Source organism: Aethalodelphis obliquidens, unplaced genomic scaffold (genome assembly GCF_003676395.1).
Source record: "Aethalodelphis obliquidens isolate GAN/ISIS:26980383/991018 unplaced genomic scaffold, ASM367639v1 scaffold39, whole genome shotgun sequence".
NCBI lineage: Eukaryota > Metazoa > Chordata > Mammalia > Artiodactyla > Delphinidae > Aethalodelphis > Aethalodelphis obliquidens.
In genome coordinates this window covers 3,571,374-3,597,516 of record NW_020837983.1, presented here as the reverse complement: position 1 = coordinate 3,597,516, position 26,143 = coordinate 3,571,374, and the positions used below count along the sequence as shown (strand labels likewise).

Sequence of the window (26,143 nt, the reverse complement as noted above, 5' to 3'; positions counted from 1 at the left end):
TCTGTTGCTATCCCACTGATGGCTTGAGGGAGGATTTCAAAATGGGGATTGACAATGCTGGTGGTATTGCTGTAGAATGAGCTCCCAGAAATGGTTGTTGCCAGCTTCTCCATCCCCATGGGGAGTCCCAGTTACCTCCTGCCTCTCTGGGAGGCTCTCCAAGATCAGCAAGTGGGTTTGACCCAGGTTCCTCTCAGACTACTGCTTCTGTGCTGGGATTCAGAACATGTGAAGTTTTGTACATGCCCTTTGAGAGCAGAGAGTTTGTTTCCTATAGCTGTCTGGCTCTCCCAAACATAAGACTTGCTGGTTTTCAAAGCCAGACATTTGAGGATTTGTCTTCCTGGTGCAGGACCCCTAGGCTATGGAGCTTAGTGTGGGGCTCAGGCCTCTTATTCCTTGGGGAGGAACTCTAAGATTTTGATATTTTTTCATTTGTCGTTTGACAACCTGAGGAAGTGTGCTGACTATACCACATCTCTGCCTCTCCTATTCATCTTCTTGTGGTCCCTTCTTTATATGTTTAGTTGTGAAAAATCCTATATGCTAGTCTTCATGTTGTTCTCATGGAGAATTGCTTTGTAAGTAGTTGTAATTTTGGTGTGTCTGTTGAACTCCAGGTGAGTTCATGGTCTTCCTACTCCACCACCTTGGCCACCTCTGCAAGCTATTTTTAATGATATAATTACAATTAGTAAAACTTGTATTCTCAAATACTTTGAGTTAAATTTTATGTTGATTATTATTGTTAGACAGCAGTTTGGAACCACTTAAATTTGATACTCTTGTCTATGTGAGAGCAATTGTGGCATAAAGCTAGAGATAAGTTCAGTGCCTGGCACGTAATAAGTATTTAATAAATATTCATTGAACAAAAATGAATAAACCATACATTATTTGAATGTTTTCCTTGTTGCTTTTTAATTGGCATTTGGTTTAGAAAGTAACATGTACTTAACAATTATGGTTGAATAAATATATTTATAGGTCAACTCTACAAATTGCAATAACAGAAAATAAATTAAAATTAGTCTCTACATTCATATTTAAGTCTAAAATGTAGTGGAAACATCTCTTAGTACTTTTCAGATAATCACTATACAATGAACCATTCTTCAAGTGTGATCTGCAGAAATAGTGTTACTGTTTATTACAGTGGAAGGGGGTCTTTACTTAAATAAATTTAGGACACATTGGGTCAAGTAAATTTAAATAGGCTTTTCTATTATAGGACTTCTCAGAGCTTTTTTATGAAAGTGTACCTTGTGTAAAGGGGGAATAGTATGCAATGTTTTTCAAGTATACATGGCCATAGAAACTTAATTTGAATGAACATGTAACAGAGTTAGCAAACCACAAACCACAACTTGGAAAATGCTACCACAGTGATTTTATTTTGTGGATGTTAAGGAACTGGAGATCATGCATTTAATATTTCCATAAACTCTGTTTTGGATTCCAGTAAGAAAAAGCAACCAAGAGTATTATTATTGGTATCTGGAGTTGAATTTTCCAGGAATGCGAGCGCAGCTTCCTCAGTAAAGATCTTGCCTTTGGAAACATCTTACTCCTTGACATCTCTCCAGAGTTAAGACTTGGCAGCCTCAAGGACACAGCACAAGGTGTGTTTATTTGATTTAACATTTGGCAAAAGGTGTTTTGACTTGTGGTTTGTTTTCTTTCACTTTGTTTTTCTTGTTTTGATTTGTTTGTTTTTGGCAATGAACTTGAGTTTGGAATTAGTTCTTTTTTATGGGAGGCAGGATTACAATGGGGAAATGTTTTTACTTGGATTTATTTTATGATTTTGGGTAAATCCAAGAAAATGAAGCAAGATCCATAAAACTATAAAATTTTATCTGATTAATTTGTTAAATCATTTAGTATTATTGTCTATGAGAATTTGTTGCCACATTAAATATTTGATCTCTCTTGATGTTTGATACACTATGATACTTTGATACATAACTATATGTTGATAATTATATATTGGTTAAAATCAATGTCCCTGCATAGTAAGTAATGAACAAATTAAGATCATCATAAAATATCTATTATTCAACATTATTTTAAATCTTTCTTGATTAATTGGTATATCTATGTCTCACATGTTTTGTGGAGAGAGGAAATATGTTATAAAATGGAAGAAAATGGGCCCCCATTATATCTGTGACCCTATCTTCTACTCTCTTCTTCCACCCCTCATTCTAATTAGAACTCTTCAATGGCTCCCCATTTCACTCAAGACAAAAGCTAAAGCTTTGAAACTGGCCTGTATGTCTCTGCAAGACCTGGCTCCTTGTCACCTCTCTAATCTCATCCCTAACTACTCACTTGCTTAGCCATACTGTCTCCCTTGTTGTTATTTGAACATGACAGGCGTGTTCCCATCTCAGGGTTTTTCCATTATTTTCTCTACTGAATTGCTTTCTCCCTGATATCTGCATGACCAATTTATTTACTTTCTTTTGGGTTGTTATTAAAAGGTCACTTTCTAAATGAGGTCTTACGTGGTCACCATTCCAAAATATCCCTGCTCTGTGTTTTCTACTTAGCATTTATCTTATCTAATAAACTATGTATTTTATACTTATTTGTCTTGCTTACTGTCATTATCATTTGCAAGAATATTAGTTATTCCTATGAGGGCAAGGGATTTTGTTTGCTCTGATTTTATTCTAGCTACCAGAGTAGTCCCTGGCCTTTGATGAGTGAATGAATGAATGCTTAATTTAGCAAATATTTTTTAAGGACTTACCATGAGCAGTGCTAGTTGGTGAGGATAAGGAATGAAATACACAGTTCCTGCCCTCAGAAGTACACTTTGAAGGAGGTAGAAATTGCAGCAGTATGAACAGAACATTATCATTACTTGGGGAAGCAACATTTAATCAGACTGTGTTGGGCTCATGAAAGTCTTCCTGAAAAATGTAACCCTTTGAATCACTCAAATAGCCTAGGTTATGCTGTAGGAACAAAGAAGCCCAAAGCTCAGTATCTTTCTTTTTTAAATTTTTATTTTATATTGGAGCATAGTTGATTAATAATGTTGTGTTAGTTTCAGGTGTACAGCAAAGTGCTTCAGTTATACATGTACATGTATCTATTCTTTTTCAAATTATTTTCCCATTTAGGTTATTACAGAATACTGAGCAGAGTTCCCTTCCACTATACAGTAGGTCCTTTTTGGTTATCTATTTTTAATATAGCAGTGTACAAGTCAATCCCATTCTCCCAATATTAGCACAACAAATATTTATTTCTCACCCAGACTACATGTCCAAATTGGATTGGTAGGGACTCACAGTGACCAAAGACATTGAAGACTTCATCTGAATGTATTTCCATGATCACTGCAGAAGTGAGAAGAAAGAGTGGCTAGTTATGCCCTGGCATATAGAGTTTCACTGGTCAAAGCAAATTGCTTTATTTCAAATGGGGGACTGTGAAGTACAATACTGGCCTCTACGCAAAGGGAAAGGAAAATTGGAAGATATGTGAACAGAATTAATGACTACCATGCCTTTCTACTGTTTTAAAGGAGTATAGGAAAATTGGAAGATATGTGAACAGAATTAATGACTACCATCTTTTCTACTGTTTTAAAGTAGTATAAGATACCCACGTAAAGAAGTATTTGAAAGCATTTTCAGAGAAAGGAAGGGCATGGGCAAACCCAGTAAGCTGTTACATATTATGATCATTTCAGAAAACTACACGTAGTTAAAAGTAGTTGGGGTATAGTGCATGCGTGGGATAAAGACAGATAAAGAGATTAGTGGGAAAACAGGGGTTAGATTATAGCACACTATGGAATTAGAGCTCTATCCTAAAGGACTTAGGGAGCATTGAATGATATAATATACCTCAGAGGAATTTCTTGATTAAATTTAATTTGTGAGAGATTATTCCTGTTTTTGTTTGTTTTTTTTGTTTTTATTGAAGTATAGTTAATTTACAATGTTGTGTTAGTTTCAGGTGTACAGCAAAGTGATTTTATATATATATGTATATATACATATATATGTGTGTGTGTATATATATATATATATATATATATACTTTTTCAGATTTTTTCCATTAAAGATTATAACAAGATATTAATATAGTTCCCTGTGCTATATAGTAGGTCCTTGTTGTTTATTTTATATATAGTAGTATATATATGTAGTAGTATAGTATATGTTAATCCCATATTTGTATCATTTTTATTAGATTCCACATGTAAGTGATATCCTATGATATTTGTCTTTCTCTGTCTGACTTGCTTCACTTAGTATGGTAATCTCTAGGTCCATCCATGTTGCTACAAATGACATTATTTCATTCTTTTTATGGCTAAGTATTATTCCATTGTATATGTATACTACATCTTCTTTATTCATGTGTCGATGGACATTTAGGTTGCTTCCGTGTCTTGGCTATTGTAAATAGTGCTGCTATGAACATTGGGGTGCAGGTATCTTTTTGAATTAGAGTTTTCATGTGAGATATTATTCTGGAATCAGTGTGGGGGATGGCTTTGAGGGGAGGAAAAACTGGAGACAGTAAGACCAATTATGATACTAATGCAGTAATGCTGGTGAGACCCTGGATAAAGACAATGACAGAGGAAAGAAAAGGAGGGGAACAAAAGGTAAAAAGGCAGGAAAGTGTTTATGGGGTGGACTCCAGGACACAGAGGAAGTAAGATACTTCTTACACTGGCAGTGTTTGTGCCTGAGCATGTGTATGTGGATTTTTGTTTAGTGTGTGTGTAAATGTGTATGTTGCTGTGTGTGAGAGAGTGAGAGTAAGCTTGCAAAGTCAGTTGGCATTACCTAAAGATCTATGTTTTCTTTGTGATTTGGTAAACAAGCTCATGTGCCCAGATTGAAACGAAGATGGGTTTCAGGAGAGCCCTGCAAGCTGGAATGGCTACTGAGTCAAATGGGAGATGGGATCACCTTGGGGCTGAGAAGTTGCTGGGTAGTGTTCTGTACTTGTAAAATATCAGATTACACATTTTACAGCAAAAATTGCTTTGGGAAGTTCAGTTGCGTTTTTCTTTAAATTGTTTAGCGTTCAGCAATAATTTGAAAATAAACATTTTAAATGAATTTGTGTATGCTATTTCCATTAGAGGGGCCCATGATATATAACCTATCCCCTGCTCCCAAATTTTGGTTAATGTGATAATGAAGACCCAATCATTTTATAATAGAGGAAAATTTTCTAAAATTAGTGAGGTAGTTATCCAATGCTTTTATAAAATCATTTTTGATGATAGACTGAAATAAAATACTATAATGTTATAGTGAAGCTTAATTTTCAAAAAGAAAATAGAGAAGTGATTGGAATACTTATTATATTTTTCTTAAAGTTTTTTGGAAGACATTGGAATGTACTATAATTTAAAGATATTCTGAAATTGCATTTCTTGTTTGCCATTGTATGTTAGACCCATGGTCATTTTAAATATTTGGGATGCTAAATTTATTACTGCAAATTCAAGTCTGGTCATTGAAAGAACCAGTTTTATCTAATGTCAGACTACTGCTCTAGTAGAAAGAACCATACCGACCTGCCCAATGCATGTGGTGGATATATGAGAGAAATTGTGACATATCGACTTAGAAATAACATCAAGAATTTACAACTCCTGAACTCCTGATAAGAGAATATCAAAGAAGTCGTGGAAGTGTTGAACTGAGAAGATTCTTTTCTTAGAATGGAGAATAATTGGAGATTTCTGACAAAGATAAGAGATTCAGTTGTTAGTTTAAAAAATGGGGACTAGTGTTTAAGATTTTTGTTGTTGTTCAGAAGCCTTCCATTTTAGAAAGTATTTTTGCATACTGATTATGTACATATACTGTAAACATATAAGTAATAATCTATTTATTCAAAGTTTTCAACACACTAACAAGAAGACAGCATATGTAATTTGGCATTTTAAAAGTTATCCAAAGATACTTTTGCTGAAACCACTTAGCTGATTATAGAAGATAGTTAGGAGACCAAATAATAGCAGAAAGGGTACAATTTATATGTAATTAAGTTACACATAAGGTACATATTATGAGACCATTCTTTTCTTTTTGTATTTCATTGACTTTTTAAATGAATGTGAGCTCATCAAGTTCAGGTTATTATTTTTTTGTCTAAAAAAACCTATTTGGACTGTATGGTGCCTCAACAATGAGTAACTGATTAAGCCAGAATGATGTAATAATACTAACAACATTTATTGAGCACTTACTATGTGAGAAGCACCATGTCAAGTACTTTAAATGAACTAGCTATTTAATTTAATGCTTACAGCAGCCACATGGGATAGGAATTCTTACTGTACTGATTTTAAAAAATGATAAATGAGCTTAACTTCATAAACAACTAAAAAGTAACAGAACCAGAAAGGAAACGAGTTAAAGCAGGGAAGAGTTAACCCATACTTTATCAGGCTCATATTCTTATAAAAGATAGAGAACTTATAGTAATATTTTAAAACTCAAAGCATTTTTAAATTAAGTTTATAATAATTAAGCATAAAATGTGGATGTTTTAAGTTAATGTAACAGTCTTCTGAAAAATATATCTACTCAAAAATATACTGAGTGTCTACTATGTCCACAGTGTTCTAATTGTTTGAGATTATTTAGTGTACAAACAATTGTGGTACTACATTCTAGTGGAGGGAAGTCAGAAAATAAGCAATAGACTAAATTTAATATGAAAAGAACTTTTTAACATTTTAAAAGTAATAGTTGATAGGTCTAAGGTAAAAATAACTTTTCTTTTGCAACACTGATCATATACTTGTTCATAAAAAAGGTGAATATTGATTGCTATAATATGGTTATTTATTTTAAATATTATTGACCATTACTTTGAAGAAATCTCTCCTTTCCTCCCTCCTTACACACTGAAGATGCAGCATTCCAAGAAAACAATTAAATGTCATTTGTAAAATAACTTTATTTTATTTAATTACAGAACTAAGTGCTCCATGGCTTAAACAGAATGAAAGTGAAAAGTCTTAGGACATATTTTTCCTATGAAGAACACATTTAAGTGCATTTTAGCACCAAAATAACTGCAGATGCCATGATTAAAGATTCAGTCGTCATCCTTTTGTTTGCAATATATAGGGGTATGTTTATGTGTGTATGAGAAAAAGAGGAAGGGAAAGAATAAACATGAGAATGAGAATGAATAATGCCAAAGCTCCCTAGGTGCTTTTGTTTTAGTAGCTTCTCAGAATTCTACCTCTATAATTCAGGGAATTGACTAAACATTTATATATATTGTTAAAGTAAAGGATGCCATTTTCTCTGTTCTATGTTTCTTCTATTTTCTCTCAAGTGGTCTCAGTATTACTATACTGGATATTCTTTTATGTAGCTGTCTCTAGTATACCACTCTGTAACTACTTGGTAGACCATCTTACACCTATTCTTTCTTGTGTATGCTTTAAGGAGTTAAAAAATGGATATAGTTTATGAACTTCATTATTGAAGTAGTAATGATGTGGTACAGTGAAAAATTAAAATGTTCAATCACAAGGTCATTAACAAAGAATGAAAAATAATTAAGGGCAAAAGATGAATAAAGGTTTTAAGATAAAATCGAAACTCAAGTATGAAAAGACCACTGTGTTGAGAGAGGCATAGGAAAGATTTTTGCAGAGGATATAATCTGTATTAAAAGTCCAGTTCTGTTAGGAACTAGACTTTTGTACTGAATGAGATAACATGAAAGTCTTTGGAACAGGCTGTAAAAAAGTTTTGGAAAAAGTAAAGGTAACAAAAGTGACAAATGTAGTTAAAAAATAAGCAGTAAGGAATATGATTCATTAGGGAGAATTTTGGACCAACCAGAGATTGTGATTATGGCCAATAATGTGAAAAATTTGGAAAACTATATTTTTCTTTATTAATTGCTTCATCAGTTTATTCATGCACTAAGAGTTGTTTACTTTCATAAAATCCCATTTTCTGATCTGAACTAAACAAGGCAAGTTTAAAGGCAGGGACTCAGAACAGTTCACAGCCTTTTCACTATATTCATTTCTAAATGCCTTATTTGAAAGAGAATGCCCTGGTTTATGATTTTCATATCTTTTTCCCTTTTAGAAAGAGGCAGATGGTATGAAAACTGGACTCCCTTATTTAAAGGGAATGTTGATATTTATAACCAAGCTTATCTCCAGCAAGATTTGTTTTTTGCAGCTGTTCCAGGTTGAAAAAAATATTATATTAAAGCCCTGGCTTGTTTTTCTTTCCATATTTGGGGGGGGGTGGGTAATCTTCAGAATGTGAAAAAGTGATGTTTGATTTTAAACATGAATGCAATGTAAACTGTGATTTTTTGCTTCTATATGTGAATTTTCTGTTTGTATGCTGTGATGATATTACTCTTTTTGTTTCACTGATCTATTTCCTAGATACATCACACTTGAGAAATAATTTACTCATCTTTTTCCTATCATCAAAGTATTCTAGGAAGTATAGTAGATTTTCACTGAGTTAGCCTTTATTATTAAACAAACTATTTTCTAACTGTCCATTTTGATATGTTAGTCATTTTCTTTCTGCCCAGAGTGAGTATGTTTCACTGGGAAATCAACTTTTTCTGTTCTTTTTTTATAGTTATATTATTTTTTGTAAGATATGTTTTTCTTTCTTATTTTCTATTCTTTGTTTCTATTTTCAATTATAAATGCTGCTATTTTTCTCTGAACATGTTTTAGAAACTTTCTTTTATAATTTAATAGAAAATTAATTATATTTTATACTCTAAACTTAATACTTAGAGCTATCTTTTTGGGCATGTGTTGACATAGAATGAATATCTAAGCTTATACACACACATAATCTTTGTTCATATGTGTTCTTATTATGTACCCACATGTACAAAATTTTCCATAAAGAAGGATATTTTATCAATAGATATATTGATTTATTGTGAATAAATGTGATTATTGATTTAAGTGGACATAACTTACACAGCTTGCTTGTCAAGTTAAAGCAAACCCCACTATTTTCATAAAGATTACCTTCTTGAATATGAAATATTATGCAAATTATGATTATGTCAGACATATATTTTTCCTTTTTAATAATTAAAGCTGAAACTTTTATTTAAAAGTTTTTAGTGTTTATCAGCACTCACAATTAAACTATTTAATTTAATATCATGAAAACCAGCATATTGCTTAAATTTACAAAACCCCAACCATTATTAGTAGTAAACAGTTTATTTCCAGAGAGTTTCTGGCTGTTTTCTAAATAAACCCTTTAAACTTCAATCTTTGATTCATAAAATAATCAATCTCTCTCTTTAACCACATAGAACATGAGTAACTTTAATAGATTTTATCAGTTCAGTTTATTCCACACCTCCCTTTATTCTTTATAATGATAATCACAGTTAAAAATGTTACGTGAAGAATATGTGAACTCTTTGTTGGTGTGTCACCTCTCTCCCTATCTTTTGTAAGGAATGCTTTTCACTCTAGTATGTTAGTTCATTGTACAAATGCCATTTTTTCCTTGCATGAGTGTTTGCCTAATGTGGGTTTAGTAAAAATTTAAATGGAATTCTCAAAATAAACAAATTGACTTGAAACACTTAGTGAAAGCTGCCAGCATTCTATTATTCTGTACTCTCACCATGTAACAAAGCAAGTGATTCTACAAAAGGTATGAAACTGCAAACAAAAGTCTTTCACCTTACTATTCCTGGTTTTATTATTATTGCTGCATGTTCCCAATGGATACCGTATGAGTGAGCATTTAAGGATCCTGTGACCTGGGGTTGTCTATATTCATTTTCTACTTCTTTAGCCAGGAGATCTAAAGTATATATTTCTCAAATTCTTTGAAAATAATAAAAATAATAAAGATAAATAAATATAATAAAATAAATAAATTATTTATAAATAAAAATAATAAAGGGTGTTCTTTCAGTCAGTACCTTATACATCTAAATCTCACATAAGTTCAAATACAAAGAGCTAGGGCAGAAATAAAATACATTCTTTTATTATATGATATGGCTGAAGGAGATGCTGTGTTTAGTCATATAGAAGTAGTAGTGTATAAAAAAAGTGAAATAAAATATATTTATAAACTATATTAAAATAATTGAAATTTTAATTCAGAAAGTATTTATGTGTTTCCCAGGCTTGCAGCCTTTCATTTTGAACATCAGTTATCATTATTCTATTAGTTCATGGGGAAAATAGCAAACTGCTCACAATAATCACCCTCTTTTTTTGAAATATCCTTCTAGAGGACCTGATTCCAAGGTAAAATGTTAGCTTATGTGAAGGAGGATTTAATTAACACTTGAAAATTGACCAGTGGGAGAGAGAGAAAACTTGTAGAGTAGTAATGCCATTTTATAGTGAATAAAAATTGATTCTAAATATAATGACACTTTAATTTCTTAATCAGAATGTAGTTTAGGAAGGATCTAACAAACGTGACACATTATTTATTTATTTATTTTTGCAGTATGTGGGCCTCTCACTGTTGTGGCCTCTCCCGTTGTGGAGCACAGGCTCCAGACGCGCAGGCTCAGCGGCCATGGCTCATGGGCCCAGCCACTCCGCGGCATGTGGGATCTTCCCGGACCAGGGCACGAACCCGTGTCCCCTGCATCGGCAGGCGGACTCTCAACCACTGCACCACCAGGGAAGCCCTACACATTCTTTTATCTTTAAAAATAATTACTGGGAATTCCCTGGTGGTCCAATGGTTAGGACTTGGCGTTTTCACTGTGGGGACCAGGTTCGACCACTGGTTAGGGAACTAAGATCCTGTAAGCTGTGTGGCACAGCCATAAAAACAAAAAACAAACAAACAATAAATAAAATAATTACTAATAATAACCAACATGACTATGTTTAACTGATTCAATAAACTAGATATTAGATAATTAATTTCCAGGTATGTATTAGTTTTCTATTGATGCATAACAAATTACCATAAACTTAGTGTCTTGCAACAACAACCATTTATTAGCTCACAGTTTTGTGGGTCAGAAGTCCAACATGGCCTGAATGGATTTTCTGCTCAGGGTCTTACAAACCTGAAATCAAATGCCAACCAGGCTGTTCAAGGCTCTGTGAAAGAATCCACTTTTAACCTCTTATATGTTCTTGGCAGGATTTAGTTTCTTCTGGTTGTAGGACTGAAGTCCTCATTTCCTTCTCAGCTAACTGATCTATTTCAGGTCAGCCTTATTTTTTGCCACATAGCCCCCTCCATCAATGGAGAATTTCTTATACCCAGAATTCCTTTGACTTTGAATTTCTCTGACTTCTCTGGCTTTGACCTCTAGACCAAGATTTAAAATGCTCATATGTGAAACCCCTTTGCTGTTAATGTAGCATAATCACAGGAGTTATATTTTATCATATTCACAGATTCCACCCACACTTAAGGAGGGGAAGAGATTTACAAAGAAAACCATATGGGAGGTCATCTTAGAATTCTACCAATCACATTTGATGTAGTCATTACTTATCAATATGAGTGTATGGATAACTTTTAATCGACGGTGTGCTCTAGGATTACCTCATTATTTTTGTAGCTAATACCAGGTCTTTCTTGCTCTGCTCACTTAAAATTTTTGTATTTACATCTAACATTTTACTTCCTACATCTCTGCTGCATTATCATAGTTTTCTTCTTATCTGTGTTTAGAACAGGTGAGACATAGGACCACACATTGAGATTTCTACTTTTAAAAAGCAGCTAATGAATTCCTAGGGAGAGTTATTCTGGGTCTCTTTTGGACATTCAAAACTGTTTTGAGAAAACACAGTTAATTGCAAAAAGCTGTAATGTATTTAGGAATTGATGGGGCAGAAATAGAGTAATGAATTATATATATATTATCACACGTTCCCCAGACAACAGATTCTGAGGCTCAGCTTAACCTTGAGTGCAATACTAGGGGGACAAGAGTGAGTGAAAAATGGAAGAAAGAAAAACTTTAGATAAGGAGGAAAAACAAATACAAGGTGGTTACTAAGCTGGCCATAGGTGCAAGAGAAAATGTAGACTTTTGTGTAGTCATGTGGGACTTCTCCAGGCCGGCTGTATAGAACCAATTAGTTGGGTTGAGCAGAAGAAAGTAATTTATCTGCCAGCATCTGCCTATCTCTTATTTTTCACTGGTCAAAGCTCACCTCATGGTTTGTTACTATCCCTGTACTTTTCAGATTGTTGTTGTGCTATGGGGCTTGGGATTTGGAAGGGGCAGGAGGAGCCAAGCTTCCTATGGGTCTAGGTGTAGGTATTGCTGTAGCTGTGGAGGTAGTGTTGGAAGCTGTACCTTCACCTTCACCCCCAGAGGAAGCCAAGTCAGCCAGTGGTATTTGAAGATTAGTTGAGGTTCATGGCTGGTGCTATTGGGTAAGTAATTGAAGATCCAGGAGGCAGTGAATCTGCGGAAGTACATAAATTGGGTCTAACATAGAATGACATGTAGTGATTGCATCTGGTCAATTTCTTTAAAGATTCCTTACAATATGTAAATGGGCCTTTAATAGTACCTATGTCACAGTTAAAACTCACTAAATGTTTATGAAGTTTAATTTTTAGATAACATCGTCTCCTTGGTCATCAGATAGTCTTTTCAAAATTTAGATAGTTTATTTGTTAATAGATGGGGAAATAATCAAGCATAATTAATGTGAGAAGCAATAGATATCATTCCTTTGGATATCCATTGTTAATTGAGTCCTAGAGTTATACCGAAAGGCATTGATCTTGTGGATGTGTTACCTTTCAAATATGAGTATTCAACCAGGTCAATATTCTTTACAAAAGCCAATTGTCTAATTTTCACACCATTACTGTAACAGCAGAATTCAGATTAACATTTACATGGTCTTCTTATACAAAGATTTTGTTATTATTTATTTTTTGTTATTATTATTAGGATCAGGGTAGGATTGAACCCAGGTTCTCTGATAAGGCTTGTTGGACTGTCCAAGGTATAAAGGTTAAGAACAAATAGATGTATTTAATCTCTGAGGTTTCTTCTGATTCTGTGATTCTGTTTTACTAAATAAACTATTATTTATACTCAGATCCTTCCTTTTATATATTTAAGGTAAGTTCCATGGCTTTAATACTACCATTCTCATTCAAAAACTGAGGTATATTCACATGTCTGTCTTTTAGTTAAGTTCTGTGGTTTTAACTACCATGTTTGTCCCAGATTTTTTTTTCTTTCAAACTAACCTCAAATATTAATCTCTGGGACTATATTTTGATTGACTTTTGGAAAATTCTAACTATGAAGAAAATAATAGCTCTCTAAATTTTGTGGTTGATTGAGTGAACAAACAAACCAATCTAAGTTTGTATAATTCAAGTACATTTTCATTGTCAATTGTACATGAAAAGCATATTATCTGTTTTATAATGAAATATTTCATTATCAAATGAAATGTTATATAACAATGTTATAAATATCTATGTCTCACCCCCAAGAGTAAGAAATAAAATTACAAATTGAAAGCTTCATCTTATGGCCATGGTGGAGGAATATGGGCCACACTTTGCCTGCTTTAAACAACTATCAATAACAAACTGGTATATTTCAACAATTTTAAACATTGGACAACAGACAGTAGAATTGTGATTCCTAAGAGAAGGAAAACGGTGAGCACTGGATTTCTTCCTGGAATTAATTTCCTGCTTGTGGGTATAGAGAGGAGGAACCCAAACAGAACCCAGCCACCTCACTGAATTTAGCTGATATGGATTGGAGTTTGGAGAAGCTGAGTGGGCTATATATGGTGGGGCAGAGTTCTGGAGGGAGCTATGCAGTCAGAGCATTTCAGAAATCTACATAGGGGTTCCCTTGCATCTTTATTGTGTGCTATGCCATACATGTGTAGTATGTAACTCTATTTGGCTGGGCATAGCATGGGAAGGGTGTGTTAAATTGAACAATTATGAGAGCTTACACAGAGTGGGGAGATTAGAGCTTTGGCCAGTCAGAATGGAGGGACTTCATGGTCAAGTAGGGCATTTAGTGGGACCCTAGAGATTATAATGCCTTAGAAGTAGGACTGATCTGAGTGAAGGCTGTGCCAGACCCAGCCTAGAAAAACTTAAATAAAACCTGATCAGAGCTTCCCTGGTGGTGCAGTGGTTGAGAGTCCGCCTGCTGATGCAGGGGACACAGGTTCGTGCCCTGGTCCAGGAAGATCCCACATGCCGTGGAACGGCTAGGCCTGTGAGCCATGGCTGCTGAGCCTGCGTGTCTGGAGCCTGTGCTCCACAACGGTGAGAGGCCTGCGTACCGCAAAAAAAAAAAAAAACACCTGATCAAACTGATTTGTAACTTAACTGCTTTCCCATCCTCCCCTCCCCCTAAAAGAAACCCAAAATGTTTCAAAGGAAGAAAATGATATCCAGACACTCAACAATGTAACATTTACAATGTTCATCATCCAATAAAAATTACTAGACATGTCAAAGTGCAGGAAAATGTGATCCACAACCAGGATAAAAGAGTCAATAGAAGCAGACTCATAAATGACAGATTTGGTGGACCTACCAGCAAGGAATTTAATTAGTTATTATGAATATTTAAAAATTTTTGGTGGGAAACATGAAAATAGACAAAACATGAACAAAATGGAAGGTATTAGAAAGAATCAAAGGAAGTTCTAGTAATAGAAAATACAGTTTATGAATTAAAAAAATTTACTGTATGATATTAATAGATTAGACACCGTAGAAGACAAGATCAGTTTGGACATATTGTAAGAAAATCAGCCCCGAATGGAAAATAGAGAGAAAATGATTGCTTAAAAATAAAACAAACAACCAAAAACCCACAGAGCCTCAGTGACTTATGAGACAATATGAAGTAGCCAAATATATATGTAGCTTAAGTCCTAGAAAGTGGGGGGCAGGAAAATATTTGTAGAAATCATGGCAGAAAAATTTTAAAATTTGATGAAAACTTTAAACTCACAGATCTAAGAACTCAAGGAATCCTAACCAGGTTAAAAAAAAAAAATTAGACACCAAAACGCATCAAATTGCTGAAAACAAGGATTTAAGAAATCTTCTAAATTAGCTAGATCAGGGGAGGAATATGAAGCAAAGAAAAAATGGTGAATTTGAAGAGTGTTCATCAAAGCTATGCCAGCCAGAAGACTGAAAGAAAATATTGTGACCCTAGAATTCTATACCCAGCAAAAATATTCTTCAAAAGTGAAACACAAAAAAATACTTAAAAAAAACCTTAGAGAATTTGTTGCCCAAACACTTGCATTACAAGCAATATTAAAGATAGTTCTTTAGGAAAAATGAAAATGAAACCTCAATTTATACAAGGAATAAAGAGAACTGGAAATAGTAAATATGTTGGTAAGTATAAAATATATTTTTCTCATTTCATAAATTTTTAAAAGGATGCTGGTTTAAAGCAAACATATTAACTATGGCTTGGAGTGTACTGTTGCAAGGCCTTATACTATGTTAAGTAGTAGAATGTTATTTGAAGATAGACTGTGATTAGTTATGTATGTGGGTTATAAATTCTGGAGTAACCACTGAAAATGTAAAACAAAGAGGAATAACTAATAAATTAAAAGTGAAGATAGAATATTAAAAAATGTTCAATTAATCCCAAAGAGGCAGGTAAAGAAGAACAAGGAAAAGAACAGATGGAACAAATAAAGAACAAATTGCATGATAGTAGATATAAACAGAAATATATCATAAGTCCAATAAACAAAATTATCTTAAAACTCCATTTGAAACAGGTATTTTCAGCCTGGGTAAAAAGACAAGCCGCAACTATATGCTATCAACAGATATAATTAAATACCTCTGTGCAAACTATCTCAATTGTTATCTTCCTTCCTCGTTCCCACCAAATAACTAAAGAATTTGGTGTTTTGGTGTTTATTATTAGGAAGCATGAATATACGTATATATAATATTGTATATATTTTACCTAAATAATATTGGCTATTGATTTGAATGTTTTAAAATGTTATATAAATGTATTAACACATGTATTTTGTCCATATGTTTTACTGCCTTATATTTCATTGATGAATAAATTGTGATGTACATGCAGGGCTTTTTTTTTTTTGCTGTTATTAAAAATGTTGCACTGAACATTCTTTCTAGTGTTTTTGTGCATGTAAATCTAGAATTGTTTTTCTAATTCATATAACTAGCAGAGGAATTGATGATTCTGGTGAATGCATATTTTAAATTTTACTAGATATTGCTGCATCACTCCCCAAAATACTCATTAGTTACTGCTCTTATTTTATTACAGTAATCTATTCTCTTTAAAAAGTTCTGTAAGTGATCTTGCATGCATTTTAGAGGTATTCATAGTATTTATAGGTATTTTATAGATTTTACTGTTATAGTAATTATGATCTTTGTACCTAGATTTAATATACAGTAGCCTTGCTGAGCCCTTGTAAAGAATGTTGCACACATTCTAATAATTTGCCTGTAGTTTCCTTTCTGTCTCCCCAGTCATATTATTTGTGAATAATAAGTTTTTTTTCTTTCTTTCCAATCCCTGTATCCTTTCTCCCCTTGTCTCACTATATTACCTGGATTTCTCAGTACAATGACTGTATTTGTCTTGTTTATGATTTTCACTATTAAGGATAATCTTTATCTGTTTGCCTATTCATAAGCAGAGTGAGAAAGTTCTTTTCTATTCCTGTTTCCTCCCTCCCTTTCTCCCCTGCTCCCACCCAACTCTTCTTTATTTTCTTTCTCTCTTCTCTTTAAGAATCAATGGGTAGTAGATGTAACTTTTATTTTTGCATCTATTGATTGAGGACTTTCATTTTTTTCTCTTCTTTAAACAGTTACATGCAGAATATTATTAATGTGTTATCTAATATTAAACTATCCTTCCATTTTTGTTATTGGTCCAGCTTCTTCATGGTGAATTTTGTTATTTTGATTATACATACTGGATTTAGTTTATAATATTATATTTAGGATTTTTATATCTCTCTTCATAATTGTGATTGGCTTATGATTTTTCACTCTCATAATGTTCTTATAGTGCATATTTGTATTTTTCAAAATAACTTATTATATATCTGATCTAGCTTGTTAAGGATTTTCTTTTCCTCGAATATTCCTTTCACATGTGAAGCTGGGGAGCTGATTGATAAGCATGTCTCTTAACCAGTTCTTGATATCTTTTATTCATTAACCAGATGCTTATTCCCTTCCTTATAATCCTTCTAAATCAGCTTTCCAATAATCCCTTTAATTCAACAAACTTTACATGAAACAGAGGTTTTATGGGATGATAATGTGCAAAATTTGAAAAGTTGGACAAGTAACATTGGAAACATAGTTTCAAGTCCTCTCAGAGATTGACAAGACACATGTGGAGATTCAGTAAAGCTTTGCAGAAAACTTGTCCTAAAACTACCACATTTTGGGAACTTGGTTCACGTTTACTTCAATGTAAAATACATGTAAATTAAGAAAAATAAAAATTTTAACTTTAAAATAAGCCAAGCTTGGTTATAAATAGTGATTTTGATAGATTAAGAGTGAATCAGAATACTTCATCTACACAGATATATATTATTTTGGGCTAAACATAAAAAACATACTTTTTGCTAGTAAAGCTTTGTTTCAGGTAACTTACTGAAAGCTCTGAATAAGAATTTGCTAATGTTACTTCAGAACCAAGGTAAGGGAGTTCATATTGAGGAATTATGATAAAATAGATATACATCTGTTTACTTAGGAATTTCAGAGATAAGAATAGATGCCATCTGAGATGTTTGCATTTAGAGCTTATTGTTTTCCCTCATCTTTTAGCTACCAGTTTTTGGTAGCATCTGGTTGGAATACAGTTTTTTGTTATTGATATGATAATTGAAACAATCTTGGGTTTCATAAAATTCCCTTAAAATAACCCCTCATTTAAAGGGATTATAAGTATTGAAAAATCAAAGTTTGTGACCTTTAGAGCTAGAACCCTATTTTTAATTACTCTTTGTCTCTTCAAGAAAAATAGTCTGAAGCTGTGTTGGTCAAAGGTCAAAGATATGAAACTGCCTTTTCTCTGCTTGAGTCCCTCAAGCCAAACATAGCCTTGGTTCCTCTCATTCCTCTTGACTTAACAGTCAAGTAGCTCTTAGCATGCAGTGTACACGTTGCCTGACTTACTGATTTTATACTAGAACTGTAGGTGTCTTTGCTCTTTTTACATGGTTGGATATGTGTCTCTTCTTTTATCAGCATTTTGTAGTAGTAAAAACAGGGTCTGGAGTTTTATTTATTTGGTACCATATTATTGTAACCTATAAAAACTTTTTGAAAGTGCAGTTTACAATAAAAATAAAATGCTTATTTGAAAGAGTGTAGTTTATGACTTTTTAATTAACTATTAAAAGTTATATCATAGGCCAATCCTAGCTTAATTATCTTTTGCAAATGTAATACGAGAAATTAACTGAAGTGCATTTCCCATTTTGCTGAATTTAAACCCTGCAAATCATAATGATCATTTTTCTGCTTAGGAACATGGTCCAGAGAGAAATCCTCTCCCTGTCAGATTTGAAGTCCCTATTCCTTTGATATTTATGCGAGGTTCAGAATTTTAAAAAATAATTCCATGGGACCCAGCTAATGTAACTCCCCCACCCCCAAATGATGAGCATTGCTGATGGTACATGCAGGCAGCTTTTTGTCTATGCTGGCCAGTATAAATTTAATGTGTTGTTTTCAAGTATGCCATGTGTCCAGATGCCACAACAATCTGTGAATTGAAAAGGCATTAAAATAAAAGTAAGTAAAATATTTGTAGGTATTTTTTTTTATGAAGGCCTGGGAATTTGTGATACAATTATGTTTGGATTAACTAATTCTATTAGGTTTCAGGAAAAACAAGTGCATTGTTTTCTTACAGCAATTTTAAACATTTTATGGTGTGGATTTATACTACTACTCTATCCTCATCGCCTAGCCCATACCTTCTTCTCCCGCTATATTACCTATTTCCGTTAATGACATTACCATCTCGCTAACCCAGTATTTTGCAAGTATAGGCCATGAACCACCTGAGTTTGAAAACTGCGGCAGGGAGCTGGTGCTTGTTTAAAATGCAGCTTCCTTGGACCCACCCCGACATTTCTGACCGGGTGTCTCTGAAGAATAAGACCTGGGACTTTGTATTTTAGTTATGACTCAGTTTAAAAGCATAGTCATCTTCAGCTCTTCCTTTGACTCATACCCCCATCCAGCATGTTCCCAAATTCTAAAAGTCAAACACCAAAACATCACTTCCTTTCTATTTGCTGCATTCCTTCCTTAGTGGATTGCCTTTGAACACAACTAAATTTTTTTTAAAACTTATTAATTATGTTCAAACCTTCCAGTCTTTCTAATATCATTAGAAAGTGTCTGATTTGGTTACCTCACTGCACAATACCCTTTTATGGTTTCCTGTTGAAAACAGGAAACCCGAGCCTTTTCCTCTGGAACTGAGATGCTCAGTTCTGGGCAGCTGACCCTTTCCACAGGGACTGGGATCTCCCCATTTTACCCAGGCCACAGCTGCCTCCTAAGAGGGAGGCCTGAGTACTGCATGCAGTTATGAGTTAAGCTGGTTCGAGATATTACACATTCGTGTTATATTCATTCACTTTTTAAGATGACCTATTTGGCCATTTTTCCTCCCCTTAACACTTATGCTCCCCATTATTTTGTTTTTGTTTTTGTTTTTCATGGACCACTCTTTTGCTGTTCCCTTATGTTCCTATATTTTTCTTTATGTCCCTCTTGAACCCCATCCATTCTCAAGCAATTGATTATTACTTTTACCTCCTGGCATTAATTGAAACCTTATTCTTCTCAGAGACACCATTTCCCTGAAGCTTTCTTCAGTGGAAACTTCTTTCTTTAACCCTCCACATACCCATGGATCAAGATTTTGGTTATCTTTTCATTTCCTTATTACCACTTCCAGATCATTTCTTTTTCCATGCATATAGAATGACAAATGAAACAAAAAAAACCCAGCTCCTTTGTGGTTCATTCCATTAGACTGTAGTGCCCTTTACCTCTCTTCTTTGCTGTTATCTGTGGACATTCAGGTCACAGAGTCTCCCTAACTTAGAGTTTTCTTTCCATCCTACCCCAAATCTTTCCACCCTCCTGAGTACCTTCACTATTCATATGTATGAAGTATATATTATTCTGGTCTCTCGTTTCCTTATCTGCCATATTGTTTTTCTATCATTTTAGTCACCCTCCATGATGGGTGATTAATGTGCTTCATCCCGATAATAACATCAATCACCTCACACTTTCTATTAATAACCTTTAGTTCTTCTAGAGTAAATGAAGACTTTGGTTATTGGACCTCATACAAATCTTTAAGTCCAAAAATCAATCTATTTTCTGCTTAACTCTTAAATCCTCACGGTCTCCACTTCTTTCTCTATCTTTAAACTCCATGGTACATCATTTCACCCACTTTTTATAGTACCCTAATCTTCTTGCCCTACTGCCCTTCTGTTATGCCTGTCCGGGAAAAACAAAACTTTGCTTAATCTAGCTCTCTATCCCTTCCCTAGACCAGCAGTGCACAGCTGAACACTCAGAAATATATTATTTGCAATCATGTAGCTTGCTGCTACTGTGGATTCATGGTTACCAAATTAATGTGGTCTCTTAGTGTTTCTCATTAATCTGGTTTTCCCTAGACACCTCTTTCCATTTCTCCACAACAGAAATTCCAGCCTCTGCATTCTCAAATCTCCAAACTTCCCACCTTCCGTTTCACTCTTAGGAGATAACCTTGCTTCCTAATTCATGGTGAAAGGAGAGCTACAGCTTAGAGCTCCCTCTGCTTTCGGCAGCCAAACCTCAAAACTTACATATATTTTTACTCATCGTTTTTCCTCTTTCCTGCTGAAGTGAAATAGGTAGTCTGCTATGATTATTCCTTCAAGTGTACACTGAATTCTGTCCCTTCCTATCTACTTGGAAACCTCAATCATTTTCTGTTTTTTTTTTTCCTGTGTCTTCACCTCCTCACTTTGTGCTGGTTGCTTCTACTTACTATTTAGACCAACTCAAATTTCCATCTGTATTCAAAAACAAACATGCCCTCAAGAGTAAAACAAAGCAAAGCATAACAAAAAAATCTCCCTCAACCTCAGTTCCTCTCTACTTACTATCCTATATCTCTCCTTCCTTTTACTTATTTTATAATAGATTTGTCTAGGCTTTCCATCTCTGCTTTCTCACCTTGTACATATTCCTTAGACCATAGGAATTAAGTGTTTCAGTGTATGTGTCAGGGAAGAAGCAGGGATGACCATTGTTAAATCATATTATAAGGCCACTTATAATGAAACTGATGAATGCCCATTCAATTTAGGTCCAAAGGAGCCATTGCTTCTTTTGCTCAGCATAGTATTTTTGAGATTTATTTCCATTGTTGCACACTATCAGTAGTTTTTTGCTGGGTAGTATCTCATTATATGAATAAACTGCAGTTTATCAGTTTTTCTATTGATCAGCATTGGAGCTGTTTCCACTCTTTGGCTACTATGAATAAAAATGCTATGAACACCCTTGTACAAAGCTTTTTTTGTAGACATATGTATTTATCTCTCTTAGATAAATACATAGGAGTAGAATTGTTGGTAGTTAATTTTGTAAGAAATTGCTAAACAATTTTCCAAAGTGGTTGTATGATTTTACAACTTATATACATGAGAGTTTCAGTTGCTCCACATCCTCCCAATATTCTGTAGAGTAAATCTTTATTTGAATCATTCTAGTGGGTGTATAGTGATATTTCAATTCTAATTTTAATATGCATTTTGCTGATTACTAATGGTGTTGAGAACTTTTTCGTGTGCTTGTTTGTTATTTGCATATCTTCTTTGGTGAAGTTTCTGTTCAAGTCTTTTACCCATTTTTTGTTGAGCTGTATGTCTTATATTATTGAGTAGCTCTTTATACATTCTGGATGCAAGTTCTTTTTGTCAGATACAGGTATTATGAATATTTACTTCCTATAGGTAACTCACCTACTTATTTTCTTACTTGATAAAGTTCAGTACATCCTTTTCTTTTTGCTTTTATGGTGCATACCATCTGTGTTCTAAGTGTTATTTGCCTACCCCAAGGTCATGAAAATAAACTTTTTTCCTAGAGCTTCATTGTTTTGTTGTTTTTCTCTTTTGTTTAGGTCTATGGTCTATCCTCAATTGAGTTTTGTGTGTGGTATGAGATAGGGATCTGTTTTTTTTTTTTCCCCATAAGGACATAGAGTTGTTCCAGCACTATTTGTTGATACTGTAATTACTTTAGTTCTAAGTATAGATGAAGGGTAGTCCCAATCACTAAGATTCCTCTTTTGGAACATGACTTTTTGGAGTCATACAGATTACTGTCTTGTAGTTACTTTTCTAATGAACTTTTATATCAATGTTGGCAAGTGATCAGGATTTTGGAAATCACATTTTCACACATTCGAGTTTTTACATACTCTTTCTGCAGCTACAAAGGAAATTAATTTGGCAAAGTAAAGATGAAATGGTCACCTTGATCCTTGAAAATATAAGGAAGACCACTGTTTAGCTCTCCAGTTTTATACAATAGGAATTTGTTCCTATTACAGACTTATCTCACTATTACACTTATGTCAAGGTATACATTGTCTACTTGGATGCTGTGTCACATTTTGATAGTCTTTTAATTACTTATTTTTCACTTCCTCAAGTGTGGAGAATTATCTCAGGAGATCTGAATCATGTACCCTTGCTTGAAATATTAAAATATAGATTCCATGAGTGGGGGAGGGGTACGGAAGTGACATTTAAAGTAAATTGCAGAGTTTCAAAATCATGGACCTAAAAGCTGAATTTGATAGTGCACTGGAACATGAGCAGGGAACAAATGACAAACTTGGATCATTAATGCTTCTTTATACCAAGGATTTTTGCGTCATATAGGAAAAAGGCCATAATTTGGATGACTTAAGTATGTTAATTACATGATCAGCTTTGAAATTTTAAAACATTACTCTGGAATGTTAGATCAGGGACCCTTATCTTCTTCATTTACTACTTGCTTCAGTTCAGCTTCTAGCATAAGATTGTATTTCATGATTGATTCTCAATTCTGATCAAGCTATAGCCAAACATCTTTTTTGCCTGTTTATAACTTAATACTTAGGTTAGAGGGTTCTTTTTGTTTTGTTTTTTTTTAAGTGAGAGTCTATCTTGTAGTCTTAAAAACTGAGATGGTTAATTTTTTGTGGTCATGGGTTGAATTTTTTTTAATAACCTTTGTTTCGATCTGTATTTAAATGTCACAGTCTGGATTGAATGCTTTTTCTGGAAGCAGAGACATATGTGAAGGCTTCAGGTTTCTTATTTCTTTACATGTTCTTTCTGGATTTCATAAAAAAGATATAAATGAGCAATAAAATAAGTTGGTTGGAATGTGATTAAATATAACACTACCTTTGTTTTTTTTTAAAGGTCACATATTATGCTTAAAAATATGTATGGGAAATTGCTGTGCAAAATTCAGGTTAAGAAAGGATATTAAAAACAAAAGTATTCTCTTTAATTTTAAAAGTCCTAAAGAGTGTACAGTTTTAATGGAGTAAAAATTAATTATGAATTATTTTAATATGCAATTTAGGTATTAAATAAACTTTTTTTCTTCCTTAAAAATGTGTTATCAAGTTTCAAGAATGTTAAAAACTTCTCTGATGATTTAATCTAAAATAATTCTTACAGCAAAATTCATAAATAATAACTATTATTAATCCATATTTTAGTTTAGCTGGGTCTCAGAGCAAGTTAGTTCCTCAGGGAATGTAGTCTTCTTTGTAAAAGAAGGTGATGAGATGTAATCTCCAAGGAATTAAATTGTGAAAACAATCTTGGTATTGTACATGCTAATATAAATCTGTTATTCCCTTTCTGCATCTATCACAACACACTTTAAATTGTGACTGATCTTGTATGCAAATAGCTGTCTTATTAGAAATTGTGGCTGTATGTGCTAATGTCTCCCTGGATTTCTAGGGGGTTTGCTATCTAACCATCAAACAATAGAAATGAATGATGATTACTGCAAGGCTTTGAAGAACAAAGAAAAGACAGAGCATTTTAGAGGTTCTAGATGTCTGAGGCATTGACAGTTTGCACCATACACATGAATGGGTTTCTCTTTAGATCATTTAAAATAGCCCCAATGTGTTTATTAGGAAAGTAAAATATTTTCCACCTTCTTGTGTTTGTGGCAACTAATAAAATGTGAGTCATTTGTGCATGTGTGTGCTCTCTAGGCATTTTTTTGTTTGTTTCAACATTTGTTCAAATGTAACCTTGCTTAAAAAAGGTTCCCTGGTGGCGCAGTGGTTGAGAGTCTGCCTGCTGATGCAGGGGACATGGGTTCGTGCCCCAGTCCGGGAAGATCCCACATGCTGCGGAGCGGCTGGGCCCGTGAGCCATGGCCGCTGAGCCTGCACGTCCAGAGCCTGTGCTCCACAACTGGAGAGGCCACAACAGTGAGAGGCCCGCGTACCGCAAAAAAAAAAAAAAAATAGAATATAATAATTTCAAAGATAAGAATAAAGTTTAAATTTTTGAAATTTTGCATAAGGGTTATCAATCACCAAAATAATTAGGAACAAACATTTAAAACTAGTTCCTCTTTAATGTATCTCCTAGGTTGAAATTCTCTTAAAGTTTTTATATTCACAGGTTATTATACACATAAAATGTGTCATTTATAGAGTGTAGGCCCTTATAAACCTTTAGGTTCTTTAGCTTTTTTTTTTTGATATAATTTTGTGTATTTAAAGTACATTTTAAAGTAAATAAAGTCCAGTTTACTTTGGTGAAAAGATTCTCTATGAGTTCCTGACTTTTTTACTTACTACAGATAATGAATGAATAAAATACTGGCCTCTAAAGTGTTATCTCTGTTTGGATGTTTGTTTAAATGACTAGGAAGGAATTGGGGGAAACATAGTTAGTGACTGTTTTGGTAGGTTGCCTTAGTAACTTGCTTTTTAAACATTTAAGCTATTCCATAAAGGCAAAAAAACAAAACTAAATTGAAGAGAGAATAATATCTTGTGTATTTATTCATTTAAACTAACTTCTCTCCTAAAATGTAGTGATATCTTCTCTAGTCCCACACAATCAAGATTAAAATAACTTGACTCCTCTCTACAATTAACAAATGCAAAACAGTATGCAAATGGAATTGCTATATGAATAAATTATAATATATCTGTTGACATTATTTATGGTACTTCTTTATCAGAATTATTTTTGATATTCTGAATTACAACAAGTGAGAATATAGGATTAGGTGATGTCTTAGTTTCAATTCTGAAATTTTAAGCATGTGTTATCTTAGATGTAATAACTACATGGTTTATGAGAGATTAAGACAATTTATTTGACTTTTTGTCTTGCTTTGTACATTCCTAGATATTACCATAATATTAAATCTGAAGATTATTATGAATATAAAAATAAATTTTTAACTGAATTTATAATTTTCCTATATATAAGTAGAAATTATTACTTTGGAAATGCCTTTTACTGTATAAAGTGGGGTCATTGTTTTCATTGCTCTATCTGTGTGACCATAAATATAAATAAACAATACAATTTGGTCTGAACAGATTTCAAATGTGTTTGGCATTTGGCATTGTTAATAATGCTCATTTACAGTTAGATAATTGCATCAGTTTATATGGAGACATCTATACATCTATTTGTTTTAGTTAGGGTGATACTACCTACTGTGGCAAATAGATGCAAAATGTATAGAGGCTCAAATGCTACAAGTTTATTTCTTGTGCTCATAGCAGTATGAAAGGGAAAATAAGTTGGTTGAATAGCTAGCTGTTCTCCATGCAGTCATTCAGGATCCAGGATGTCATGGGCTCTGCCATCTTCATCACATTATTAACAGGGTAATTCTGGAGGTCATCTCCATTTCAGCCAGATGAATGAGTACATATGAAAAGTTTTTATAGTTTAGTTATAGAAGTAGCAGACATTAATTTATTCATATTTCATTAATTGAAACTCAGTCACATTCCCACAACTAACAGCAAA

At 33.6% G+C, this 26,143-nt stretch overlaps 1 protein-coding gene across 4 annotated transcripts in view; it reads left to right on the top strand.

The window, feature by feature from the left end:
• TRIQK (triple QxxK/R motif containing) overlaps nt 1-26,143 on the top strand; it is a 98,988-nt gene that overhangs the window by 15,363 nt on the left and 57,482 nt on the right. For all 4 annotated transcript variants that reach the window (XM_027131388.1, XM_027131390.1, XM_027131387.1 and 1 more), the window contains one exon: nt 1,463-1,622. The gene's annotated coding sequence lies outside the window, so the exon portion shown is untranslated. The remainder of the gene's footprint in view (nt 1-1,462; nt 1,623-26,143) is intronic.